The following is a 26,588-nucleotide window of genomic DNA, read 5'->3' as shown; positions in this document are numbered from 1 at the left end:
CTCACATCGTGCATTATTTTATCAAACTGTACACATTTCTAACAAGTCTGTGCTCTGACATTGGATTTACGAAGATCAGCCTCTCCATCTGTGTGCTTCAATAGGTCCAGTGATGACAATGATTGTAAGCGAAAGAGGCTACCAATCCATTTCCCCCCCGTCAGCCTGTACCATTCCTGCTAAGTGCATATCAATATAATACTCAATTCAACCCCTTCCCGCAACCAACCCCTCCCACCATACCCAAACAAAGAACCTAGGTGCCGCTGCTCGGCCGAACCACCTCCGATGTACCCGCGGCAGGTGCTCACCAAGCTCAAATACCCCCAACTGGGGGGTCTGTACCGAAGGGGGGGGGGGAGGAAAGGGGGGGGGAAGACAAGGGCAGGGGGGGGGAAGACAAGGGCAGGGGGGGGGGGAAGGGAGGGAAGGACACAGGGAGGAGAGGCAGTGGAGGGGAAAGGGAGGAAAATAATAATAGGAGGGGGGGGGACAAACACAAACCTGCTTTGACGACTTTGATAAAAGTGTGGTATTCAATACTATGCAGTCAAAAGATGAACTGAAAGTGCTAGAAAGAGATTGGAGGAGTGTGTGGTTTAAGAACATCTCTACATGAATGCCACACACACAATTTTCTACAAAACAGAGCCTCGATTAGCTAGTCTGCATGTTCCCATTTTTCAATATAAAAACATTAGATGGAGGATTCTTTTGCCTTGAAGTCCGAGTCTATATGCAAATGCTATCTTCTGACTGAAGTTTAAACTCCAGGCGACAGAAACCGATGTCAGAAATGTAAATGATTGAATTATGGACTGTGCACATGAATCGTACAAGACACTCAGGATGTAAGACCGCTAGAGCTGCTGCTAATGCCCAGGATTGCCAGAAGTGGGATCAGAGCCCCAGACACAAACCTGAATAACTTCGAGCCTGGGTACAGAAATTCCATGGCCATTTTTAATCTCAAGGTTTTGGATTTGCATTTTGACTGCCAAGAACGCACAGACATCTGTATGAATGTGTGCGCTTAGAAGAGTAATATCGGTCTTTTGTGAGCAGTGAAGACACAATAATAGAGTGTAGCTCTCGTTTCCTGTTGTTAATGGGAGCTACAAGGCTAACAACGGAAGTGCAGGAATGAAGGCGATGAGGTGTCCAACATTCCTTCCTTTCCACTGGATGCCTCCCTAGCAGCTATTGAGGCAAAGACAGTGCATGGGGTAGAGGCAGGACAGAGACTGATCAAGTAGATTATGACACATATCTGGTCTCTACTCCCACCTTACAACAAGCATTGGCGAAGCCAATAGGTCTCGCCTATGCAACAGCTATTCCTTTGCCAATCTGCGACATACAGTGGTTGCAGTCACATACAAAAAGTGGTCAGGTTGAGGGGGCGCCCGCAGGGGGAGAGGGGGTACGTGAGGAAAGGGAGCTTAATAATAAATAAATAAAAACAGAAGACTTACAAGAAACTGCCGACCGCCTCCCGCGTCGCACCTGTGTGTTATTACTGGTTCCAGAAGACTCTGGGACAGCATCACAGATTCTATGTAATCCCCGCGCTGCTGTCATGCTATGAAAGCTGTGCAGGGATTGGCCTGAGCCGGCCGTAACTTGGAGGCATTGAAGGAGAGGTAGTCTCGAAGGGGAGGGAGTAGACCCTTCGGATTATCTGAAGAACCAACCTGTCCTATGTGATGTTTTGTTAGTGGTGGAGTTGACGGCTGATCCTGCCACCAACTGCCCACCAATGATCTTGAAGGGCCAGACTAGGAAGGTTTAGAGGCGGCAGGGCTCCGGAGAAGTGGACTGACCCGACCTCTGGCCGCCCAACCCACAGGGTCGAAAGGAGCAGTGCCCACAGTTGCGCAGAGGTTGGTGAAATTGCGCCGTCGTGCGGCTGGGATACGGTTGGAGCGGCTGAAAGCCCCTTCTGTGGCCATGAAAGTGGAGAAAGGCAGACGGGGACAGGTGGCTACAGAGGCCAAAGGACTTGACCACAGCCCGTGAGTCCTTTAAGCGCTTCTGGGCCATGTCTGCCTTGTCGCTAAAGAGACGGGTGCCATCAAAGGGTATGTCCATAAGGGAAGCTTGGACATCCCCAGTAAAGGCAGAAGTTCACAGCCAGGTCTGCCCAGCGAGTTAGTCGTGTCAAGCCCTAAACGAATCGTGAACTTTGGTGCATCTCTCCCATCTGATACTGCTTGGTGGAGAATGGCAGCACTTGTGCAACCATTTTCCACAAGGACTGGGAGTAACAGTCTAACAGGCATGCAGCGTTCACCGACAGCAATGCAAGGCTTGTGAGAGAAAAATAATTTCTTGCTCCAACTATCCAGCCTCTTGGATTCCCTGTCCGGGGGTGCGGAAGGGAACACGTCATGTGAGGTAGAGGCTTGGACCATCAAGCTCTCGGGATAGGGTGGTTAGTGAGGTATTTTGGGTCACCCGGTGCTGAGTGATGGCGGTAGGTGACTGTCCTATTCACAGGAGCCCCTATGCTGGCCTCGGACCAGGTTCCCAGAAGAACATCAGTCAAGGCCTTGTTGAATGGCAGGAAGGTTCAGAGGAGGAGACACCGGCTGCATGACCTTTGTCAAGATGTTAGTCATGATTTCCACCGAGGGGATCTGAAGGTCCAGGACCTCAGCTACCCTTCTCACCACCACAGCATATGATGCTCCCTCCTCCGTAGCCATTGTAAGAGGGAGAAAGTAGGTCAGAATCTGGAGAGGCATCCAGTCCAATGGCCTCACCAAACTCCTCATACCAGTTCATTCCGTGCTCAGGGTGGTCTTGTAAAGTATCCATCAACACCTCTGAATCTTCCTCCATTCCTAGCTTTCAAAATACGACTGAGGAACCGGCCTAGGACCCACAAGTGCTGTCTGCGTTGGTAGGCGCTGATCCAGCTCCAGGTCGCTGGGAATAAGATTGAGGCTGACGCCAGGAATCTCGGCGTTGGGGATGGTCGCAATGGCACGACCTGCGCTGGTCCGGATCCACCACCAGATCCATTGGGCATCAGCGTTGGGGCCAGAGCTGTTGGTGCAGAACCCGATGGAGCGACCTCTGAGCCTCCGGGGACGAAGGTGTGCAGGGATGGTCAGGTCGCCAAATATGAGGCACATGGAGTCATAAAATTCTTCAAGATGGGCAGGGGTTGCTCCAGCTCCTGGCAAGGCAGGGAAGTATGGAGCCGACTCAGGTGCAGGTTCTGCAGAACAAGACCTAGAGCACTGAGACTCCATCACGTCTGCCGACTTCGACTTCTTGTATTTCTTATGCCTCTTACCTGACCGACCCAACAACTTCAAGTGGGAGGACTAGGACTTAGGTCTCCCGGAGTGGTGCCCTGACCTTCCTCTCGACTGGGACAGAGAACGAGACCACTAGGTTGAACGGTCCGGAGCACAGCACCGGACAACAAGGAGCTTTAGGGACCACTCCAGGTCCCAGAGACAAATCAAGTGTGGATCAGTCACCGACATGGCTAGATGGCAGGGCCGCATGGTTTGAATCCATTAGTTTTCTTCAACATGTTGAAAAATCTATACATCAAAAATAGTCGACAAAAACGTCAAAAAAAGGCATGTCAAAAAGTGACGGATCTGTGCTAGTTGCTGCAGAAAGAAAAGAACTGGCATCAGCATGCCAAAGTGGCGCCTATATAGGTGATGCAGGCATCACTTTTGGTGCAGCAAATGTTACGTGGAGCCAATCGACATCCTCCTACCGGCACGCAAGGGTGCTGCTGAAGCAAAAGTCTTCCAGATCCAGCCTGATGCCTGAGAAAGTCAAATTTAAGGAATCTGCGGTTAGATGTTTCTATCAGATGTAGAGTGCATCAGCAATGAAAATAGTGGCGAAGAGGGGTGCAGAGTGGAGTGGCGCAGGGAAGATTGCAGTGGCATAGAGTGGAGGGGCATAAAGTGGAATGGTACAGAGTAGAATAGAGTGGTATAGAGTGCAAAGGTGTAGAGTAGATTGTTTCAGAGTGGAGTGAAGTGGCGCAGAGTGCAGTGGCGTAGGGTAGATTGCTTCAGAGTAGGGTGGCGTAGAATACAGTGGCGTAGAGTGCAGTCTTGCAGATTAAATTAGAGTGGCTTCGAGTGGAATGGCATACAGTAGAGTGATGCAGAGTAGAGTGGGGTAGATTGTAGTGGCGTACAGTGCATTTCGTAGAGTGGTGCAGAGTAGAGTGCAGTGCCATACAGAGCAGTGGTGTAGAGTGGAGTAGAGTTCACTGGTAGAGAGGGCAGTGTTGCAGAGTACAGTGGTGTAGAGTGACAGAGTGAAGAGTAGATTGGAGAGGTTCAATGTAGAGAGGAGTGATGCAGGGTAGAGTGGCATAGTGTAGTGGCGAAATGTGCATTAGCGTAGAGTGGCGTAGAATGCAGTAGAGTGACAGTGCAGTAGAGTTCAGTGGCAAAAGTGCAGTGTTGCAGTATAGACTGCAGCTGAGTGCAACGATGTACAGTAGAGAGGTGTAGAATGCAGTGGCGTACAGTAAAGTGGTGCAGAGTAGAGTAGCGCAGAGAGCAAAGCGTAGAGTACAGTGGTGAGCAGTAGAATAGAGTGGCATAGAGTGCAGTGATGTAGAGTACAATGCTGTATAGTATAGTGGTGTAGAGTGCAGTGGTGTAGAGTGGACTGGCAGAGTGTGCACTTGTTTTGAGTAAAGTGGAGTAGAGTGCAGTAGTGAGGAGTGCAGTGGTTAGAGAAGAGTGATGTTAAGTATAGTGGCACAGAGTGGTACAGCATAGAGTGCAGTGGCTTAGAGAGGAGTTGAGTGGTGCAGAGTAGATTGTTTCAGAGTAGAGCGAAGGACATGGAGTGGTGAATAGTAGAGTGGAGTGGTGTAGGGTAGAGTGCATTGGCGTAGATTGGAGTGACAAAGTGTGGAGTGGTGCAGAGTGGATTAGTGTGGCACAGTGCATTGGCATAGAGTGCAGTGTTGCAAAGTGCAGTGGCGGAGTGGTGTGGAGTGGAGTGGCGAAGAGTGCAGTGGTGCATAGAAGAGTAGAATAGGAAATAATAATAGAACATATATAGAGCGCACGGCTACCTTCAACTGAGGTGTCCCGGCGCTAGGCAGACTGGCAGCGAGGGAGAAGGGGAAAAATGACGGGAGGCTAAACAGCCAAGTTTTCAGAGCTTTCCTGAAGGCAGCTCAGACTCCAGCTTACGAAGATGGAGAGGCATGGAGTTCCAGAGAGAGGTAGTTCTCACTGAGAAAGCACGTCCGCCTAGCCTAGCCCTAAATAAGTGGGGAATCCTGAGCAGATTCTGATAAGATCCAAGCGCCCTGTCAAGGTGATAGTGCTGGAGTCTGTTTCAAGTAGCCAGGTCGCCGGTGGCTCTAAAGGCAATAGATAGAGCCTTAAACTCAATTCTCCTTCTGACCTGCGACCACTGGAGGTTATGCAGGTGAGGGGAAATGTGGTGCCGGAATGGAACCTTCCTAGTAAGTCTGGCCGCCGCATTCTGGATAAGCTGCAGTCTATGGATCAAGTATGGCGGTAGACCAAAATAAAGACTGTTAGAGTAATCCAGCTGGGACGTAACCAACGTCTTACGCCAATTCAGAGGCAGGAGATGAAGAAATCTCCACAGGGCTCTCAACTTCCAAAAACATGCCGAAGACACTTGACAGATCTGGGCTTTAAAAGACAGGGTCGTATCAAATTTAAAACCCAAGTTCCTGGCAGAATCTTCTGGAATCGGAGGGTTGAGCTCTGACGGCCACCATATCTCGGAAGATAGAGGAGCAGATTGATTGAAAAACAATACCTCAGTCTTGTCTGTATTTAATTTCAAGCTGCTATTTATCATCCAAGCCGAGATATTAGTCAGCCAGAGCTTAAATTTGACAAAAGGTGACTCCGATTGTTCTCTAAAAGAGAACACCAGTTGGGTATCGTCAGCGTAGGATACCACTTTAACTCCCCATTGCTCAACTAAAGTCGTGAGGTGGGCCAGATAGACTTGAATAACGTAGGACTCAGAGCCGACACCTGGGGAACCACACACGCAAGGGGTTTCGCTGAGGAGACATAAGGACGAAGAAGGACCTGCTGGGACCTGCCCTCCAAGAACGACTGGAAACAGGCATGTGTGGTTCCCCTAACTCCCAAATGCCTAACTCTCTCCAACAGAATTCGATGAGACACTGTATCGAAAGCTGCAGATAAGTCTAACAGCACGAGTATTGCGGAGTTGCCCTGATCTAATGCCACCCGTACAGTATCCACAACTTCCAACAGAGCTGTCTCTGTGCTATATCCGGATCTAAAGCCAGATTGGGAGTCATGGAGGCAATTGTTGGATTCCAAGAAGTTGGAGAGTTGCTTCTGGACGCCTTTCTCCAGGATTTTGGCAGGAGCAGATAGGAGGGTGATAGGCCTAAAATTCTTAAGTTTAGCTGGATCAGCATCAGGTTTCTTCAGAATAGGCAGCACATGAGCCGATTTCCAGGCAGTGGGATAGATACCCGTAGTCAAGGAGGAGGTCCAGACTAGATTTAGATAGGGGTTCATCCAAGGGGCAAGAGAACCAGATTTACACTGGTCTAGTTCTGTCAGAGAAGCCTCCTGGCAAAGCTGGCAAAATTCTGATCCAATGCTGCACAGATCCGAGAAGGGGTATAGTGAAGCTGAAGGTTCAACCCGAGGGAAGGAAGAGTAAATAAGTTGTATTTTCTCCTGGAAAAAGGTTAATAAATCATCACAAAGGGTAGCTGAAGGGGCTATGGTGCTGTCCAGGGCCTTAGGCCTGAGAAAACCTTGGATGATCTTAAAGACCTCTTTGGCTGAGTTATCAGATTAACTGATTTGATTTGCAAATCAGTCTCTAATGGTTTTACGTTTCAGCCCATGACTTTTTAACGCCCCTCTGTAGGCACACTCGGCTGCGGGATTATACGATTGGCGCCAAGCACGTTCGAGCTTCTTGCATGAACTTTTTTCCACTTGAAGTTCCATAGTAAACCAGGGGGCAGAGGGTTTTTTCGTGGTTGATTTTGTAGTCCTGAGGGGTGTAATTCGGTCAAGGGTGAGGGTGACTCAGCGGTTAAAGATAACTACATAATTGCTGGGGTCTCCAGTCAGTTGAGGGGGATTATTTAGTAGCTCAGAGCCCACCAAATCCGGGGAAACCTTTGTCCAATTTCTGCTTGCAACGACTGTCGAACTGGCACTAAAGCCAGAAGGTCCCCTAACAAGCCGAAAGGGACCAACAGGTGGTTTGACCAGGTTAGCGGCAGTGGAGCCTCTACTTTCAAATTGGGGATATATTTTTGGAAATAAGATCTAGCAGGCATCCCGCTACATGAGTAGGGGCACACACAATTTGAATCAGATTTAGACCCTTCAGTGTGCCTGCCAATTGTGAAGCCTTGGGACATTTGGCATTGTCCATGTGAACATTGAAATCTCCAAGGACAAGGAAATTGGCATGCTTCAAGGACAGATCTGCAATAAGGTCAAAAAGTGCAATCAGGTGGCCAGCAGTAGTGTCAGGAGGTCTATAAACCAAAATCCCAGCCACTGAAAGTGCTGGGGAGGTCCTTATGTCTCTATTGACCTCAAGCCATCAAGACTCCTGCAAGAAATCTCCCAACCCTCCCTCATAATGATGGCATGCCCATCCCCACTCTTGTGGCCAGTCCGGTTGGCAACAGAAATCCGAAAACCCTCTTGAACAGCCAGCCTTATGTCAGGATTGGAACTTTCCTTTAACCAAGTTTCAGTTAAAAACATGAGGTCCCAGGAGTTAGACTTCAGAGAGAGCCAGATTTCATCACAGTGTTTGGGGAAAGATCTGCAGTTTATCAAACAAGTCTTTATATAAGATTGGATAATCGGTGACTTAGCATCAGTATTATCCAACGTGTTACCCATGGGCGTCCACTCAGAGCACCGCCCCAGGGCGAAGGAGCAATGACTGCAGCACAACTTCTGACCTGCCAGGGACAGATCCAGGCTGGCCGTCCCAGGACAGGCCAGTCTGTTCATATCAAGTAACTGCTCCCTGGACCAAGAGATCTTGGCTGCTGGTAGAGTACGGGCAGTATGGCTGGCGCTGGGCGTGGACGGGCACACGCTTGCCTTTGGCGCACCACCTGCGCACGTCCGTTGCGCCTCCACAATGCGGCTCCCATTAAGTAGGGGAGTGTAATTGTTCGGCCGGTCGACAACTAGACCGCCAACCCAAGATGGCGCCTAAATCTGTGCCAAGAGGGAAGTCTAAAAAATGGCCTCGATAGAGGAGGAGATATGCTAAGAAGGAGGCAAAGAGGGAGTCCGGACCCCCGCGAATCTACAGGTGAGAGAGACCAGGGGAAAGTCGGGAGGAAGCCTAAATGCACCCTGCAACACGCAGCAGTGCAGAAGACCTACGCTCCCCAAAAAACATTGAACAGGCACCAAAAGATAAAAACAGCTTTTTGAAAACATTAAAAGGAGTGCAAATCGCAATACAAGCAGCAGGGTCAACAGCATAAAACCACACAGCAGCAAGTGTTTAGCAGTATGAAGTGTCACGGCCCGCTACTAGATTCCGCCTGCATTAATGGGTAGAGTGCATTGACAGAGTAGAGTGGCACAGAGTAGAGTGGCACAGAGTAGAGAGGCATAGATTGAAGGTGGCGTAGAGTGGAGGTGAGTGCAGTGGTGCCAAATGTAGCGCAGTGACACAGTGTGGAATGTGATATAGTGTGGAGTTATGTGGAATGGTGCAAAGTAGACGGGGTGGGTAAATTGGGCTTTGGCAACGCTCTGCCATTACAGACAACACATTTTCAATTGAAAAGGCTATTACATTTGCACCGACGTACAGTTTTAATTATAAAAGCATACAGCACACAAACAATAATGGTTACAAATGTCATCTCCTAGTGTATTGGTTTGTTTGGATCAAACTAAAATATTTGTTTTCACCACTCTACAGAATTAACAAAAAATTTGCTTTATTTGTGCTTTCCAAATTGATATATTCTGAAATATCTGCACTGTTCATTTACAGATATTTTTTTCTAGCACACATCAAAATGTAAATATCATATAGCCTTCCTCCAGCACAACCCCAGTAGCCTCCATGGTTGTCACATAAATCCTCTCACTTAAGTTAGAGAAAGAAAAGAAAACCCCAAACTCCCTCTGAAGACAAAGCCTGACATTTGACCTCCATCTTTTAATGCACAGCAAATGTGACAGGATAAAACTAGGAATTAAAGGCCTGATTACAGAAAGCGACTATAGCAAATAGGGTATGGGCCAAGGATGGGACGAACTCAAGCTGGTCAACCTAAGCAAGCAAGCAAATGTGAGTTACAGAACACAAAACCAATGGCAAGCAATGGGCGGAATGCATTCCCAGGAAATCTTTATAAATGTACGCAAGATGATGTTACCAGAGAGGAAGAGCAATGACCGCTGAGCAAAGAACGAGGCCGAGGTCTGGATTTCTAGATTCGATTTCTAGACACTGGGGCATTGACAAGGCTTAACCAAGTACCACTTTTCGTCTACAACTCTTACTTATGAGTGATATGAGGCGAATGTAGTCACAAGAAAACAGCTGTTGCCTCTTCTAGTAGAGAGACACTGGTACACTCTTGATAATTTAAGTTATCCCTGAAGAATAGCTTGCTCGACAATATACCAATGAAATGCCCATAAGTCTCCATGTAGGTAAATGTACACCTGAAACATTTCTAATCCTTTTCTGGTACACCTGGATCAGAATGATAAAATAGGTTTCGTATATTGGCCACTTCCTGCCTAATAAATCAACAAGAAAACCTTCTTTTCGTCTGCCCATTAATGCAATGTTCATACATCACTCGGGTACAGTTCGTTAGTTCCTTAACATTTCTATTTAAAAATAACATGTGAAGGAGGTAATTGGTGGAGGGAACGAACTATACTATTTTTTTAAGAATTACAGTAGAGTACAAAGTCAAGTCTTAAAAGCAATAGGCTGAAGGAGCTGTGGCAAGCTTAATCACAGCATGCTCACATTCAGCTGTATCTACACAATCTGTCTAGTGGTCACATTGCTTAAAGATTACGTACAAGTGTAACTAGGTTGCTTCACTGAAGAGCCCATAAAGCAAGAATCACTGATTCAACACTGTACAGCATATTAGCGTTTGTCACTAGTTAAGGAATAAACTAATGAGAAGTTATTTTGTGTCTTATATGTAATTTCCTGAGTAAAGTGAAACCTAACTCAATTTAGGACCATTATTTGGAATGTAATACTTTCAACTTTGTCTTATAAACCCTGGTTTGAATTAACTAAATTTATTTTAGAATCAAAAGGGGCAACAGAAACCACACATGAGGTACTATCGCCTTCAGCGGAATTCGGTGACTCACAAGCACATGAATTGTTGGAAATGGTCAGCATAGGAGCGGCCCAACAAGAAATGACATGAGCTCTGGTTCTTCCTCAGGAGTTCTCAACTGTCTATGTGCACAAATGGCAAAAGGGAATGCAGAGCTCTTCTAGACACAAGCAGAAGGATAGATACTCTGAGGTATGCCCATGAAAAGTGATATTAGTTTATCCCTACGTGTAACCTTTTTGCAAGGGTTGACCTTGTAGGGCACAACTTAGGTGACTTTATATTTATCATATCTCAAAAAAGACTTCGGCCAGGAGCACCAATGGACACATGACATCAGTGTGCAAAAGCAGGTCAAATTCTTGCTTGCTTAGCACCATGATTCAAGACCCTTCATGAAAGTATACAAGAAATGTAGATGGGCTCCATTATCAACAGGACACCTTTGAGTCGTTCAGTAGCCTAAGTCAATACCTTAATGGCGTTTTCCAAGTGTGCCTCCCATCTGATGGTCACCATGCATATTGTTCTGTTGCAATACCGCTTTGGCAAAGTAGGTAGTGCCCCATCTCAATGAGGAATGTTTGTTCAGGTGTGCATTCTCTCACTCATTTGTTAATTTACTACTACTTCTACTATACAATCGCTATACTAGAGGTCACTGTTTAAAAAAAAAAAAGATCAAATCACTAATGCGCTTAAGGAGCTGAGCGAACCACACCTAGACAACCAGTGATCTATGTCGCCACTACTCAACACAGACTAACAATCTGAAATCCATCTGCCTAAACAAAACATTGGAAGCGGAAGCCAGAAAACAAAACTTTTTCTAACCCATCTGCAATATAGATCTCTCTCAGCATTCACCTCGCCATGAGGTTATGGTGCACTGCTGCATACATGGTAAAATATTTCTTCAATAAAAAATAAGCAGCACTTGGAAGAGGAGATGTGATTGGGTGGGTATGATTGATCATTGAAACCCTGACCGAAGAAAAGTTAAGACTGTAGACATATTACTAACCCACTGTTCTTCAAACTGAATGGATGTGTGATCTAGATACACAAGAACGATCCAGAATGAGTACCATCCCATTACCTGCCCCCCATCTTCCTGGTCCCAGTCCTTACCGAATTGTTCTCACACTGAGATGGACTAATTTCCACTTCCACATTGTTTACTGAAAGGCCTTCATTGTCCCTTTTCAATGTTTAACAAAAACTGGTTTCATCACTCCACCCAAAAGCCTTTCCCTATTCTTCTATCCGGCCTGTATTTTTCAGTCTCTGGAAGGCATCCCTAAATCAATTAAGTGACCATTTTATTTCTTTTAATACATGAACATACTAGCACTTATGTTATGAGGCTGCGCTGAAGTGGTACAGAAAACAATGGTCCTGGACCTTACTTTTCACACAAATCATTTCCGAAAATAGTTATCATTCAGTTAGGACTCTATGCATGCACTAAGTCATAACTGAATGATAACTATTTTCGGAAATTATTTGTGTAAAAGTAAGGTCCAGGACCATTGTTTTCTGTACCACTCGACTCCCAGGTCCAAGGACTTTTGTTCGGGTTACCCCATTTTTTAGGTCTCGCTAGCGTAGGCTGCGCACATGCGCAGTCTCGCTGGCGAGATTTAATGTTTTGGGGATTTTTCAGTAAAGGGCTTTAAGCCCCGCCCCTCTTTCCGTTTATGCTAAATGGCGGCCAGCCATTGGGAAAGAGCTGTTGGTGACATTTTTGCTTGGCTTTTTCTGCCGTCCCACTTGGACGGCCTCGCCTGCTTTCCTTCTGAAGTAAAAGGTTTCTTATCTTTATGGGCCCAAACACATGGCACCATAAAGATAAGAAACCTTTTAGCAGGCGAGGCCGTCCAAGTGGAACGGCAGAAAAAGCTAAATGAAAACATCATGGCGAGCACTTGTTTTATTATGTAAGGTCGTTTAAAGCTTCCTGAATAGTGGCTGTGAGGCTACGAGTGAAGGGAAAGAGTATCAGTGCAGATAGACGTCGTTAGCTTGAGAGAACACTCCCGTTACCAACCACCCAACACAGGTGGAAACAATTCAAAGACCTCTGTTCATTACACACAAACATTACATGTAGATTTATTAGTCTCAAACGGGATATACATGTTACGGCTAAAACTATAGATTGAGATCTCAGGTGACATTAAACCTAATAACTAAGATCTACCTGTCAGACGTGGTGTTTTACTATCATGCGTACAAACGGTTACCACCTGCCCTTTACTTACACGGGTCAGCAGTAAATTCAGCCTCATGCCTGACCGACATCCACAGCCGATATATCAACCGATGTCATTTGTCAATAAATTTAACACTTCCGGGTTACATAGCAACCAATCCCACACCTGAACATATTCTGCGAGCCACCCAATGCACCGTAACCTGTGGTTCGGTCAATGGAGGATAACCCAGCCAATCCTAGTGCGCCATACAGAATTCTAAAAGTGTTGGTTGGCTGTGAAGCAGACGATTGGCTTTCTCATATCCCATCCCTAGACTATGCTGTTGCTGCAAATAGGGTATTTATATTTGAGGTTTAGGTATGGTACAACCTGAGGTGAATGAGTCACGGGCCTGGCGGTGACAACCTGTTTCTGGCAGGACAGACTAGGCTGCTGCTCGATTGTCTGGTTAGGAAGAAAGTGGTATACGTGATCGGACTGGGACAAAAAATAGACCCTGCCACTGAAATAATAGCAGTCTCTAACTGTGAACCAAATAGCAAACAAGCATTTGTAATGCAATAGGTCTCGCATTTACGCGAGTTTGAGCTTTTGGCATTGTAAATGACAATGTGTTTTATTTATGCTTCAAAAACCAAAACATAAATAAAAGGCGGTCATTTACAATGCCAATAGCTCAAAGTCGCGTAAATGAGAGACCTGTTGCATTACAAATGCTTGTCTATAAAGGCTGCGCTGACGTGGGCAGCTAAGATACTTTTGCTTTTTCACTGGTAGTCCGCTTTGTTGTTATAAGCTTTGGATATATTAGCAGATGTCTGTGGAACAGGCCAACTAAAGACTGACCTGAGACGCCTCTTATATACCCTTAGTGCAGCTAACCAACACATGCTTAGAAAGTTAGCGCAGGGGAAGGTTTTATACTTTTGGAGAAAGCAAGGCTTGTTAAAGTTCCTTGGTATTTAAGAAGCTTACCTTTAGCAGGGTATTGATCTACTGTTCTGCAGTTGGAGTCTTGGAAGGATGGAAAAGTGGCTACAAACAAAGAAACATTGAAGAAAACTCTCCAGTGAGTGCAAATAGTGTCTTTATCCCAAGCGAAATGCTAGACTTTATAACCAGAGCAGTAGCCAGTGTTCTATAGAAGCAGATAAGACTCTATAAATCAAGCAATTAAGAACCAGAGCCTGAGACTCACGGGGGCAAATGGATGCTGGGTAATCCGCTCTCAGAAGCCTTGTGTTCACACTAAAGAGAAAATGTATTTCTAAGTCCCACAACACACCGATGCTGAGAAGCTGCTCCCTTCTTATTAACCTGGAGTCCTGGATGATTTGCCTCTACACGATGCTGTAAAAACATCTTCTCCTAAAGCAGTGAAACGAGATTCCTCAGCTGTCAACTTGCACTCCTGAATTTGGATGTAAAGTCCCCACAGATGGAAAAAAAGTAATTATTTATTGATCTATGTGTACACCTCTTTCGCAGCAAAAGACTCCCTACCTTCAGAACCCACTGATAAGAAGGTAGAAGGGGTCACCAGGAGACGTTGTGCTGCTCTTAACTTATCTTTTTCTACAGCTATGTGTGGTGCCCAGGCTTTGCAAGTCTTGCTGAAGGACTTTCAGGTGATCTTTGATGGAGTTCAAAGAGGTGATTCTACTGAACTTTTAGGACGTATGGAATTAATGTTCTGCTTCGTAACTGATACCATTTTTCATAGCTCATGTGCTATGGCAACTATGGTTAGAGTTATTTCAGAAGACAGAATACATATTTGACTAATGGCATGGAAATGGGATGCAGCACAACAATGTAAGAGTTTGCATTTACCATTTTTTGGTCTAATGCTCCTTGGGCAACCTTTTTACTGAATTAAGCAGCTGAATGAGGGAAAGAAGTTACTAGAACCTTTTACAACTTAGGCCCTCGTTACGACCGTTGGTGGCGGGCCCACCGACATCTACTGAAGTGGCCCGACTGCCGTATAATGATCCGGAGGTCAGAGGCATCAGGCAGAGGGACCGACCGCTGCTTTTCCAATAGGCTCAAGGAGGCAGCCGGAGCAGCGGTGGGACCTTAATCCCTACGATAGGGGCTGTGCCTGCTCAGGCACCGCTGTAGTGAATACAATGCCAATTTCCCTCTGCCTTTTCATGGCGGTCCAACAACCATGAAATGGCACACAAAAGGGACATTGGGGGCCCCAAGCAGGGTCCCCATTCCCTCTGTGTCTCCGCTATTGGGTTCGGGGGCATAAAGGGTGACCCCCCCCCCTAAAAAACACTCATGCAACCTGTGCCAGGCACCGTGTGGTGTCTGGCTCAAGCTGTTGGAATGTTAGTAAACGTGCCTTATTCAATTGCTGCGGCCCTTTTCTCCGGCCTTTTCTCTGGCCGCAGCACAAGTCACAATTGAAAAATGCATGTTTCCGATCGCCTTTAGGGTGGCCAGATCATAATGAGGAGGGTGGACCTGCCGACTACATGTCGGCCGGACTACATTCCGATACGATGTTGGTCAGACGCTCGTCCGTCCGGCATCGTAATTGGGGCCTTAATCTTAAGAACTCAGATCAATGTTCTAAGCAGGATGCAACAGTCAACACCACAGAGGGAGAGCCCTTTCAAGAGCGGATCGGTTGTGGGAGGATCACCAAGCAGACAAAGCCCACCTCACCTAACCAAGGGATCCAACAACAACAAAACGCATTATTAATACGCCCAAGACATGGAGGCTGCGGAGGAGGGAGGTCCTTTAGTTCATTTTTCAGACTACTTGAAATGACCCATACAAAATCAATAGCCTTTGGAAGTGGCATCCGCAGGTTACCAACTGAAGTTATAGGAGATCCCTTCAAAAGTCTGGCTCAGACAATCTCTACTTTCAAAGTGTCCTTGTGAAAGAGAAGCCCTTCAAAATGGCAAGAACATTCTCAGAGAAAATGTCACAGCAAAGGTTACCAGGAAAGAAAAGAGCAAAGGAATATTCCGTTCTTTTTCCAATAATGAAAAACCTCAGGAGGAGTGAGGCCCATTCTAGATCTGAAGGGAGTCGAGCAAAGCCTCATGTGAAAGACTTTCAAGATGATATTCCTATAGGCAGGCAATCATTCCATTGTAACCACAGGGAGATTGCATGACTACTTTGGAATACAGGATACCTATTCAAAAAACTTGTCAATACTTTGTCTCAAAAGTATCACAGCTTGCAGGATAGGAACACATTGAGAAACAAATTGAAGATAGCCCTGTACCAGCTTTCTCGACTAAAGAAAGTGAATCCCTTTTTCACTAAAAAGCTACTTCAGAACTGATGTTTAAGCATTCTTAATCACTCATCTGGATGGTGGTAGTGCCCCTTTTCATGCCCTCCTAGACTCCACAGTGGCACCCCTTAAGGTAGAGATTTTCAAATGTATTTGCTCTGAGCCTCCTCCGCCTAAGCAAAATGTTTTGAAGTCAGGTCCCCTCCAAACATTTAAACCAACAATAGGGGGAGCTGGAGGGAGAGAGGGAGGCCTGATCACAAGACACATTCCATATGAGACCATTTCAGACGCATTCCTCTGAAGCTCATAATCCACACTAAATGTGAGACGTATAAAAGTGCAAATATATCAAACAGAAACTGACCAAAACCGCAAGTCCCCATAATGGGAGTGTTGTGAGCCCATGTCGCAATACAACTGCACCTGTTGCACTAACATAGCTGCAGCTCTAAGAAGCAGCTGACTCCTGTGCTTCTAAGTCTTTCCCCGTATTCATGGCCATCATTCTAATCTTGAAACAGAGTCTGTCTCGGTCAGAAAAAATGTGTCCACGTCTTGCCCCCTTTTTGCAGCAAGGGTGTCCTCTGCTCTAACACTAGCATGAAAAATGTGCTCCTTTCATAAAGGCAAAAGCTATAATTGTGATGCAGTGAGCCCCTTGCAGACCTGGTCCCCAGTACCCCTGCACCGGCTTTACTACTGATAGGTATTGCTTTGCGAAGCAGGCAGTCTCCTCTGCGCTTTGCTAAAAAAAAAAATAGGCCCCTATCTTGCGTCACTCCATTTCTGCCATCTCTCTGTGACCCAGCTAAGGTATCTCCTCTCCTTTAAATTTCACCTTCAATTTGGCCATTGGTCCAAGCCCCAGAGCAAAATTTACACAGCAACGGTATACTGGGCTCTAGTGCAAGAAAGGAAGCATAGTTCAACAGCCAGAGATGGGGTTTAGTTGTCTCTTCACAACCCTAAGCCCTGGTACCACTGCATCTGCCGCACTAATGATACCTCGAGCCCTGCAAATCAGGCTGTGTCCTCTGCCCATTCCACTAGGCCAACACTCCTAGGCCTAAGGCACATACGAAGGTGTCACTTTCTAAAGTAAAAGAAGGAGAAAAAGTCACATCTCCCACCCCATGTAGCTTGGGCCCTCTTTCCTGTGCACAAGGTGACCTTGTCCCTAATGCTAACAAGGACAATGTCTCCAACCTCCTTTTAGCTAGTAGGAAAGCCAAATTTGGGGTATGGTGGCCCCTCACAAAAATAGCCCCAGTGGCACAACACCTGCTTCACTACAGGCAATAAACAAAAAAAATGCCCCAATAACGCTCCACAATACTCAAGGTAATCTAAAAAATAACACCAAAATAGCGCCCCTTCCTCTAGGTCATCTATTTGAAGCTATCAATGGAACTCACCACTTTCTTCTTTCTCCTGGGCCATTACTCTGAGGCCCATGGGGTCCGGATGATCAGAGCTCAGCATCTAAAAGTGACACTGCTGGCCTTCTCTCATGCCCTCAACTCACCTCAAAGGACATCTGCATGTAAATAGAGGTCAACGTGGAAGGGATCTATGGGGATCCACAAGCTCAGGCTTTTTTATGTTACAAAAGAAGTTATCATACTTTTTTGTTAAAAAACAACCATCCCTGAAAAGGTTATATGTCCCTTGAGGTGACTGCATGAAAGTGTAAAGAGGGAGTGCCTGGGGCTTTCCTTTGCTTTGAAGCCCAGGGAGGGACGGAGAGCTCAGGAAGAAACAGGCTTTCTCACTAGGGTGCCTGCTACCTGAAAGATATATATACATGTGAGCAATTGGTCAATCACTAAATATAAAGGCTGCCTGGGAGCCAGTATATGCTTTAATTGATGGAGTCACTTAAAACGTCATGGTAACGACGAGTAATTCTTTTTGACATTTAATGTCAGTTTTATAAGCTTAGTTCCAGAATATATATTTTTAACAGACATTTATAAAATGTTTCCACTAGATAAACCTTACCTATCACTAAAGAATATCCTTTCAAAGCACTTGTTATATCTCAAAACACTATATTATTTTGTAGCAGCCTACCTTATACTGTGCATAATAATTTTTTTAAATAATGACATACATGTTCACAGTGATTTCTGTTTCAGCTGGGACCCTGTAGCAGAATAAATACACAAGCCACTATTCCACACATATGCAGCTATTACATTAACCAAATGAAATTTTATAAAATAAACTAGATTTCCAACTGGTTAGCTCAACTTACATTGATTTTGGATTTAAGGCGTCTGCACTATTTTATATGCATTTAATTGAAAGTGAAAAACAAGATACTTGAAAACTATTTTGTTCCTTTCCGCCACCACCTGAGTGCAGTGGTGACAGGGTCCAAAACTTAGCTAAAAATCTTCAAGTGTGTTGGTTTAAAGTTTCAGAAAAAAATTAATGCAGAAACCTTCAATGACAAATAAATGCAAGTTAAGCTAATTGATTGGAAATGCATTCTTTTACGTTATGAAATTTCCCATATATTTTTAAGTACTTCAAGGGCTGCATGTAAATAAAGACAGCCTGGAAAAGCCCCAAAAAAACAAGGTTCCGCTTCCAGGCCATCTTCATTTCAAAGTAATTGTTGAGGTATTTGGGCTCCCCCTGGGAATACAGGCAGGGCCCCACGTCTGTCAGGGTGGAAGGGGGGTGGGGGCTCAGTTTGAGGACCTCTGCCTGAAGGACATCCTACATGCCGCTGCTTATTTAGACCAGGGCCTGAAGAAGTAGGATTACATCCCATCCCATGGAAACACCATTGGCCACCCTTAACCGCAAGCCCCATTTTAAAAACAAGCATTGGCATAGTCAATAGGTCTCGCTTTTGGGACCTTATAAATATTTAGTTATACAGCACAATATCCTTGGTGCAACAACATCAAGTGTTGCATGGCTAAATACTTATAAGGTCGCAAAGGCGAAACCTATAAGCTATGCCAATGATTGTTTTCAGTGTTTTTCTTTTAAAAAGTATGTACCGAGCACCATTATTTTAGATCATTCTCTTGGAGGTAATGTCTGTGTGAAAGTGTGCTGTGTTTTGCCTATTCTGGCCAATGAGTCCTATGTCACCCATGGAGGCCCACACAACTTGGAGAAAGGAGAGGCAGGTTGGTAGGGGTTCAATAGAGGAAAATCGAAAATGCAGACAGGAGGAACAGGAGATAGATAGAATGATGAAAATTGAGTGGAAAAACTACAAAAGAGACAGAGTAGGCGGAAGAGATGGGTAAAAAAAAGCAGGCTGTTAGAGTGAGAAGTCGGGCAGAGAATGAGGGGTCTGCTAGAAGAAGAGGCAGATACAAGAAGAAGAACGGATTATTGATTTGAAAAAAGCGGAGACGAAAAGAAGAAGGAGAAAAGAAGAAGCGGGTTGCATTTCAAGAGAGCGGGCAGAGGCACCCGAGGCGGCGATTGAAGGCATCCCAAATGTGCAAACAAGGAGGGTCTGAGAGACTTCTGAGGGGCCGGAGGATGCAGTTCAGCCCCAGATTCGGATATTTTCATTGATTAACCATCGAGGCCTCAAAACAAGGAACAAGCAAAATAAATATTCTGGACGGCAAACCGTTCCAGTGCCAAGCAATAAATAACAGGGGAGGCGGAGAGCGAGGCTGGAGGCTCGCTACCTAGTTACCGTGGAGGAGGGGCTGGTCAGTCCCCGAGGCTGTGGTTCCGCTTGATGGAATGGAATGCGCCCTGAGCTCGTGTCAGTCCAGCATACTCCTTCGCCCCGCTGTTAGAGGAGCAGACGTGAAATATGAGAAGTACAAACATATGACATGGAGCGAACACAGCCCAGCCGCTAGATGGCGCAAAATACTCTGTTTTTCTTCCAAGGGAACGTTCTGTTTAATTGTGAGGTGGAATGACAAAGCGCTCGCGTGCGACGCTCACCCTTGATGTCTCGGCGTGCGGCCTGTGGTGGGGGGTGGGAGTTGAAGCGCGAGCAAAACAGAGGCAGAGCGAGGTGCGCGCGGGAGTGCGAGAGGAAAGCCAGATGGCACCTCTGCTCGTAAGCCCGCGTGCATAACCGCAAGCTCTAGGCCAGCCATGGTAGCATTGGCATAGCCAATAGGTCTCGCCTTTGGGACCGTGTAAGTGTTTAACCATGCAACAGTTGATGTTGTTGCACCAAGGATATTGTGCTGGAAAACTAAACACTTATAGGATCCCAAAGGCGAGATCTATTGGCTATGCCAATGCTTCTTTTTAAATGAAGGGTTAAGTGTTGTTGCGACCCCTGTGAGATTCAGCTATATGGTGCCTCTGAGCTGCGTTGGGTCTGCGTTTGGACTAATGTGTCCTGTCGTTCTTACAGTCCCTCCAGCTACAATGAGTTTCTGTCACAATTTGCGTTCGCCAGAGACTTGTTTGTTCTTTTTGAAGCTTGCATGAATCCATAGCTATAGTTTGTGAGGGGCTTGTGAGTCCCAAAGAACCTAAATAAACGAGTTAGAAATCATAAATGCGGCCCAATCAACGTTGAAAGCTGAACATGTGGGAAAGAGGAATTTTTGTGTTAGCAGAAGCAGATTCCACCTAGGCAATCACTTCAGCTGAAGTTCAATTCTGCTGGAAATCAGTATACGCCTTTTTTGCTCATGGAAATGCACTAAGTGCCATTCAGGGGTTCAATAGCGTTTTATTCTTGAAGTGGATTTGCCCAGACATACTCTTTTTTCTTTTTTAAATTCTCGCTCCGCTGAAAGACGATGGGGGGGGGGTGGAAGGGGGGGGGGGATTAGAGGGGGAGAGGGTAAATAGCTTTGTGATGAAAAGAGGCCATCTCTCCTGATTGTTGTTACAAGCCTGATTAGGGCAGAGGACGTGACATTTCATTTGTAGCTCACTGACAGATGTTAAACGTCATGAGCAACGCCCTCAATGGAGTCTGGCGCACTTACAAGCAAGGGAGACAAAATAAATTAAAACTCAATGGTATTATGCAATAGTTAATGAAAACAAGCATTGGCCGCGCGGCCGTGAAAGTGACTCGGCCGGGAAAGTGATCGTGCACTGCGAGCGCTGCGCTAAATGAGCACGACGAGGAAAGCCAGATGGTGCCTCTGCTCGTAAGCGGCGCCCACGCGCGTAACCGCAAGCTCTAGGCCGGCCATGGGAGCATTTTCTGAGCCCACTTTCTAAAAGTTTTGCCAGAGCAGCGCATGCGCTGGCTCAGGCGAGACCTAACCAGTGGCATCACTTGCAAAACCTTCACAACCAGCACCGCTGCTTATCTTGCAGACAAGCTTACTATCTCTGGTGGTTGTCAACACACCCACATCCTGCAGACTAAAAAATGTAAAAAAGAAAAAATACAAGGCATCCTACATCTATGCACCCAGGATCTGGAACAACATCCCCATTTCCATTAGCCCCACCACAATGATGCTCCAATCTCCTAGAGAGTTGAAGACTTGCCTCTTTAAATAACCTTACATCACAATGCATTATTTGGTCCACAAGCCAGATACCTCTCCTATGACTCCTTGACTTTAAGCTTGTTTTTGAACCTGAACAGAGCTTCGCTGCCTTTTTAGCTAGGTTTGCGCTACAGAAATACTAAATACACATGCATATTCAGTTGAATTTATGAAGGTGCAGCAGAGTTTAATTCTTTCAAATGTTATGTATACATTGAAGTTGTGTTTAATAACATGGCCTATGGACGAGCAGAACACAATGCCACAGAAACATCCGTGACTCAGAGAAGGATTGCAAAGTTAAGTCAGAATCCAGTTTGGCTGATTTCCAACATTTCCAACAATTTAGACGTAGCATGTCCCCACAAAACAACAATTACGTTTTGGTACATGAAATGTGTGGGCCTTATTAATTTCCAAGCCAAATATATTTTGGCATGAAAGCAGTAGACATAGCATTATGGGGCATCCAAACAACGAATGAGCAGCACACACTGGTATACCAAACAGAGGAGGCAAAGGGTCCTTTATGTAGAGTGGCCTTGGTGGGAGAATGAAAACAGGATGTAATCGAAGAGCAGAATAAAGAAACCTGAGATCATTGCTTGTTGAGGTAAGGAATAAAAAGGCAAGATCCTAAACTGAAGGGCAACAAGGCAAAGTGTTAAACACAGTGGAAACTTAAGGGGCTTTCAGAAGTAGGGATACAAAATGTTCTACAATACTGGGAACCATGTACCATACAAGCAACTACCTTCCTAATTTCGACCACCTTGTATTGCCCCTCAAGGAATCCTTGTTCATTACTGCTCGGCTGTAATGCATTTTTTATGTGACAAGCTGCAGCCAGTATAGGGGAACACTTGAGAAAGCACATTTCAATAAAACCGCAGATAGTTGGAGGAGCTGCAGAAGCAAAATCAAGCCCAGTTTGGAAAAAGAAGGACATGGCCGACAGGTTTAATCAAACAGTGCTTGGAATCTCAACTGGATACAGACAACTCATTAAGACACAAAATCAATACACACATGGCCTTCAGGAAAGTTTCCGAAGAAAGCTATATCAAGTAAATAGCAAAATGGCAAGAAACCGGCTGTACTTTACAAGCCTATCATATAATGTCCTGTAAATATACAAGAACCTGGGATACTATGGAGATTCTTGTGCTTTTTTCATTTCTGAGCATTTTGTTTCAACAGGGAGCAGGTCCCAATTTTCCTAATCTCTTTTTAGCTCCCCCACTCCCATTTACACAGGTGTGTGTTTTGTCTCATGGCCTTATCTTTTCGCTTTGCGAGGTAGACACCCTATGCCACTGATGTGCGTTTTTGCACTAAAAACCCCCTCATTCTCCATCCTGACCGCTCTTTAGTAATAGCTCACCACAAATAACACAATGCTTCCCATGGGTTAAATATGGCACTTTTTATCTCTAAAAAATTGTAAGGGGATCATTTAGCATACAGCGGATAAGCTGACAGTCTGCCCTCACCTCTGACCCGCTAACAGAAGACCGCCCACCATACTCTGCTACGTCTGCCACTATCTATCCAATAGGGTTTATGCAATACCAGCCATCTAGAGTACTTCGTTCATCTGATGCACGTCTGGCGGTGATCTCTAAAGTCAGAACGCATAAAAAAGGTGGCTCTTCTTTCTCTGATCAAGGCTGGAATAAGCTTCTGGCCATCTTCGTAGCAACAAGAAAGATTTGTCGTTTGGTAAGCCACTGAAAACATGGCTTTTTTCCAGCATAACCGATCTCTGTCTGCAACTTCCATTAGTCTTTTAGTACCATTCCTAGGAGTAGCTGCGCCCTACACAAATATTTTAATTAATTTATTCTTCGTTATGTTGAGGTGTTTTGCTATGGTACCTGTATTTGTAAAGCGCACTTTCACCAGCGAGGGTATCCTGGTGCTGAGCAGGTGTGTGCTCCTTGCCTTGCCCATGGAAGTTTGGTTCATTAAAAAGCCAGGCCTTCAGTTTCTTGCAGACTTCAAGAAGAGAAGCGGAGACTCTACTGTGGAGTGGAAGATCGTTCCATGCTTTAGGAGAGATGTAAGAGAACGCCGTCCTCCTGATCTGGAGTGTGTCTGTCGGTTCATTAGTTTCTCTAAAACCTTTGACGGGTATGGCAGGATGGAGATGGGTACATAGTTGGAAAGCGTGGCTCGATCAGCAGAATGTTCCTTGAGCAGGGGCATGATGGTGGCATGCTTCCAGGTGTCTGGGAATGTGGCTGAGTCGATGGAGGCATTGTGGATGGGTTTTAGTGCTTGGCTGATCAGTAGGAATTCTTTGGGGAAGGCATAGCGAAGGTAATGGCCAGATGGAGCCCTCGAATGGATGGTCTGTATGGTAGCAGTAATTTTGACAGTGGTGATGGCAGGCTGTGAGGTCAAGGTTAGTTTTTTGGCTGAGAAGGGGAAGTTGAGTTGCAATGGTTGAGGGGTCTATTGAGGGTCAAAGTTGCTGTATATGGGGTAATTTTCTTACAGAATTGTGAGAGCTGCTGGAAGCACTGTAAAATCGTTGATGGTTAAGATTTCCTTGCTGCTGTCAGTGCAGGTGTTAAAGCAATCTATAAGAGATGTGGGCTAGGTGTTCCGTATCCACTGGTAGTAGCGTCCTAGGGCTGATTTGAAGATGTCTCTATCTGCAGTGTTTTTACATGTTCTCAACTTATGCACCAGTTGCTTGCAGTGGTATTTGGTCCGCCTGTGTTTCTCTGTGTACTGGCCTGTGGTCAGGCTGTTTCCATTGGGTTGCACTGGGAGCCAGGATATTGACACGTGGTGATCCTGCTGTTGAGATTTTTGATGGCTTTCAGCAAGTCAGTGGGGTACTTGGGCCGGTGCTCAGACAGTGCAGAAGCCCATCTTCCAAGATGCTTTTCCAGCTCCAGAGGGCAGTTGTAAGTCTGTGATGGTGCAGGAAGGGTATGCTGAAACTGACAAGGGCGTGATCTGTCCAGGAAGCAATGATTGGGCAAAGTAGGGGAGCTGAGGCGATGGACAGGACCACTTCAGTACCACTGTAAAATGTGACCAGGGCGTTGAAGATCTTGCAATGTGCCACGTCTTCTCTGTATATTTCAACAAGTTTACAAAATTAAATCTAAAGAGTACTTCTGGCTCCCGATTGGAGATGGTAACGCACTGGGTCAATAACCTGGTCTTCAGATAGTTCTGAACAGCCACTGATGTCATGCAAAGACACATAGCTATGTGGCGATCGGACTGTATTAGGAGATACATCAAGTCACAGAACAGTTCGTTTGAGATTTCGTCTGCCTATAGACTGTGACACTACTGGAACGGAAGGAACCTAAGTACATTATTTTGAATAGAAGAAAATTCTAAGAATAATCACATTAACAGGACCACATAAAGCAACCAACAATGTACAAATCACAATAACAACGTGAAAGGAGGGAGAGCACAACTGCTGTGTAAGAAACCCCTCACCCACCTACCTAGTAGGTGGCATGCTTCATCATCGGGGCCCAACTGGATTGTCTAGCACAATCCAGTTGTGCTACAACGCCTGAGATACAGCGGAGCAGGGTTATGAGCAGTGAGTGGAGTGCTATGTGAAGTGATTAAGAGTTAAAAAAGTCTCTGGGAAATGCCCTATGAAAAAACTTTAATTATAAGGGTCCCAGGACTAATGTAAAAAAGGGGGGGATATAATTAGGAATATTATTTTCCTTGTATCCCTAGAAACTAAGGTCAACTAGTTTCAGCCTTCATTATAGTTCTAGAGGCTTTCGTCAGGACCAACCAAAATTGAAGTTAAAAATAATTTTGGTGAATGGCCGTAAAAATAATATATAGGCCAAGTGTAACTATCAGCACACACCCTAAAGTGTGCTGTGAGTGTGGTGATGAGGTACTCACAGTAACTCCGTTTGAGGTTACCTGCAAATGAAGAATTAATTTAGAAGTGGGGAGCAGTTGTGAATCATGCATATATACTAAATGCATGCTCCTTTCGACTAGAAGGCTAGTGATATCGAACTAGACTAATTTGGTGAGGGCTATAGAGGCTTGCGTGGCTACAATGTGCCCCACGAGATCCGTAGGTGAGTGATTATTGTAGTATTGGGGCACATGGTGCGCATAATCGTTATCCATTTTTTCGTGCCTATAGCGCGGTCATACACGTATCATACTTGTAGAGTTGTGACTGTGCAAGTATTGAAGACACTGGAAGCTGATGTGCTAAAGTAGTCATGTGCACGTGCAGTATTAAAATGAGCTGATTACATGGTGGTATATATCAACATTATGTCCGCTGTGTGTGCCGTTCAGCAGACAGACATTCGTGCTTAAAATTGAAGGACAAATAACAACTAGATGACATACAACATAAAAATACAGTCTCACTTGAGTAGAGAGGTTGTTAATCCTCTGGAGTTAGAACGCCGTAAGGTTCTCCGCTTGCCCTTAGTGGAGAAGGAATGGCAAGGAGAGTGTAAGAGCGTGAACGCCCTTTACTGGAAACAAGGGGTTGAAGAGGATTAACAACCTCTCTACTCAAGTGAGACTGTATTTTTATGTTGTATGTCATCTAGTTGTTGTTTGTCCTTCAATTTTAAGCACGAATGTCTGTCTGCTGAACGGCACACACAGCGGACATAATGTTGATATATACCACCATGTAATCAGCTCATTTTAATACTGCACGTGCACATGACTACTTTAGCACATCAGCTTCCAGTGTCTTCAATACTTGCACAGTCACAACTCTACACCTTGACAAACCTGCCTTGCTGTTTGGACTGCCCGTGGATTCCTTGCATCTGCACCAACGCCTCGCGGAACCCGCTGCGCGGGTCCCGCTTCGCAGAGGGGCGCTCTCCTTCGTGGGCTGTTAGCTGCTGCTGGGGTAAGACAGGGGCTGAGGGCTGCGAGCAAGAGGGCTGGGAACTACATTTCCCAGGAGTCCCAGTAACCCCGCCCGTTCCACCTGGGCTGCTCTCCCTCCCCGCCCCGCCCCCAACGACCGGGTGATCAAATACCGGCTTGCCCTGCACTTCGTGGGACACCTTGACAAACCTGCCTTGCTGTTTGGACTGCCCGTGGATTCCTTGCATCTGCACCAACGCCTCGCGGAACCCGCTGCGCGGGTCCCGCTTCGCAGAGGGGCGCTCTCCTTCGTGGGCTGTTAGCTGCTGCTGGGGTAAGACAGGGGCTGAGGGCTGCGAGCAAGAGGGCTGGGAACTACATTTCCCAGGAGTCCCAGTAACCCCGCCCGTTCCACCCGG

At 45.9% G+C, this 26,588-nt stretch overlaps 1 protein-coding gene across 1 annotated transcript in view; it reads right to left on the bottom strand.

Moving 5' to 3' along the window:
* Positions 1–26,588, bottom strand: part of MAD1L1 (mitotic arrest deficient 1 like 1) — a 2,477,345-nt gene that overhangs the window by 957,489 nt on the left and 1,493,268 nt on the right. The gene's annotated exons all lie outside the window — the stretch shown is intronic.

The sequence above is a fragment of the Triturus cristatus genome, chromosome 10 (genome assembly GCF_964204655.1).
Source record: "Triturus cristatus chromosome 10, aTriCri1.1, whole genome shotgun sequence".
NCBI lineage: Eukaryota > Metazoa > Chordata > Amphibia > Caudata > Salamandridae > Triturus > Triturus cristatus.
This window is presented reverse-complemented; position numbering and strand designations above follow the sequence as displayed.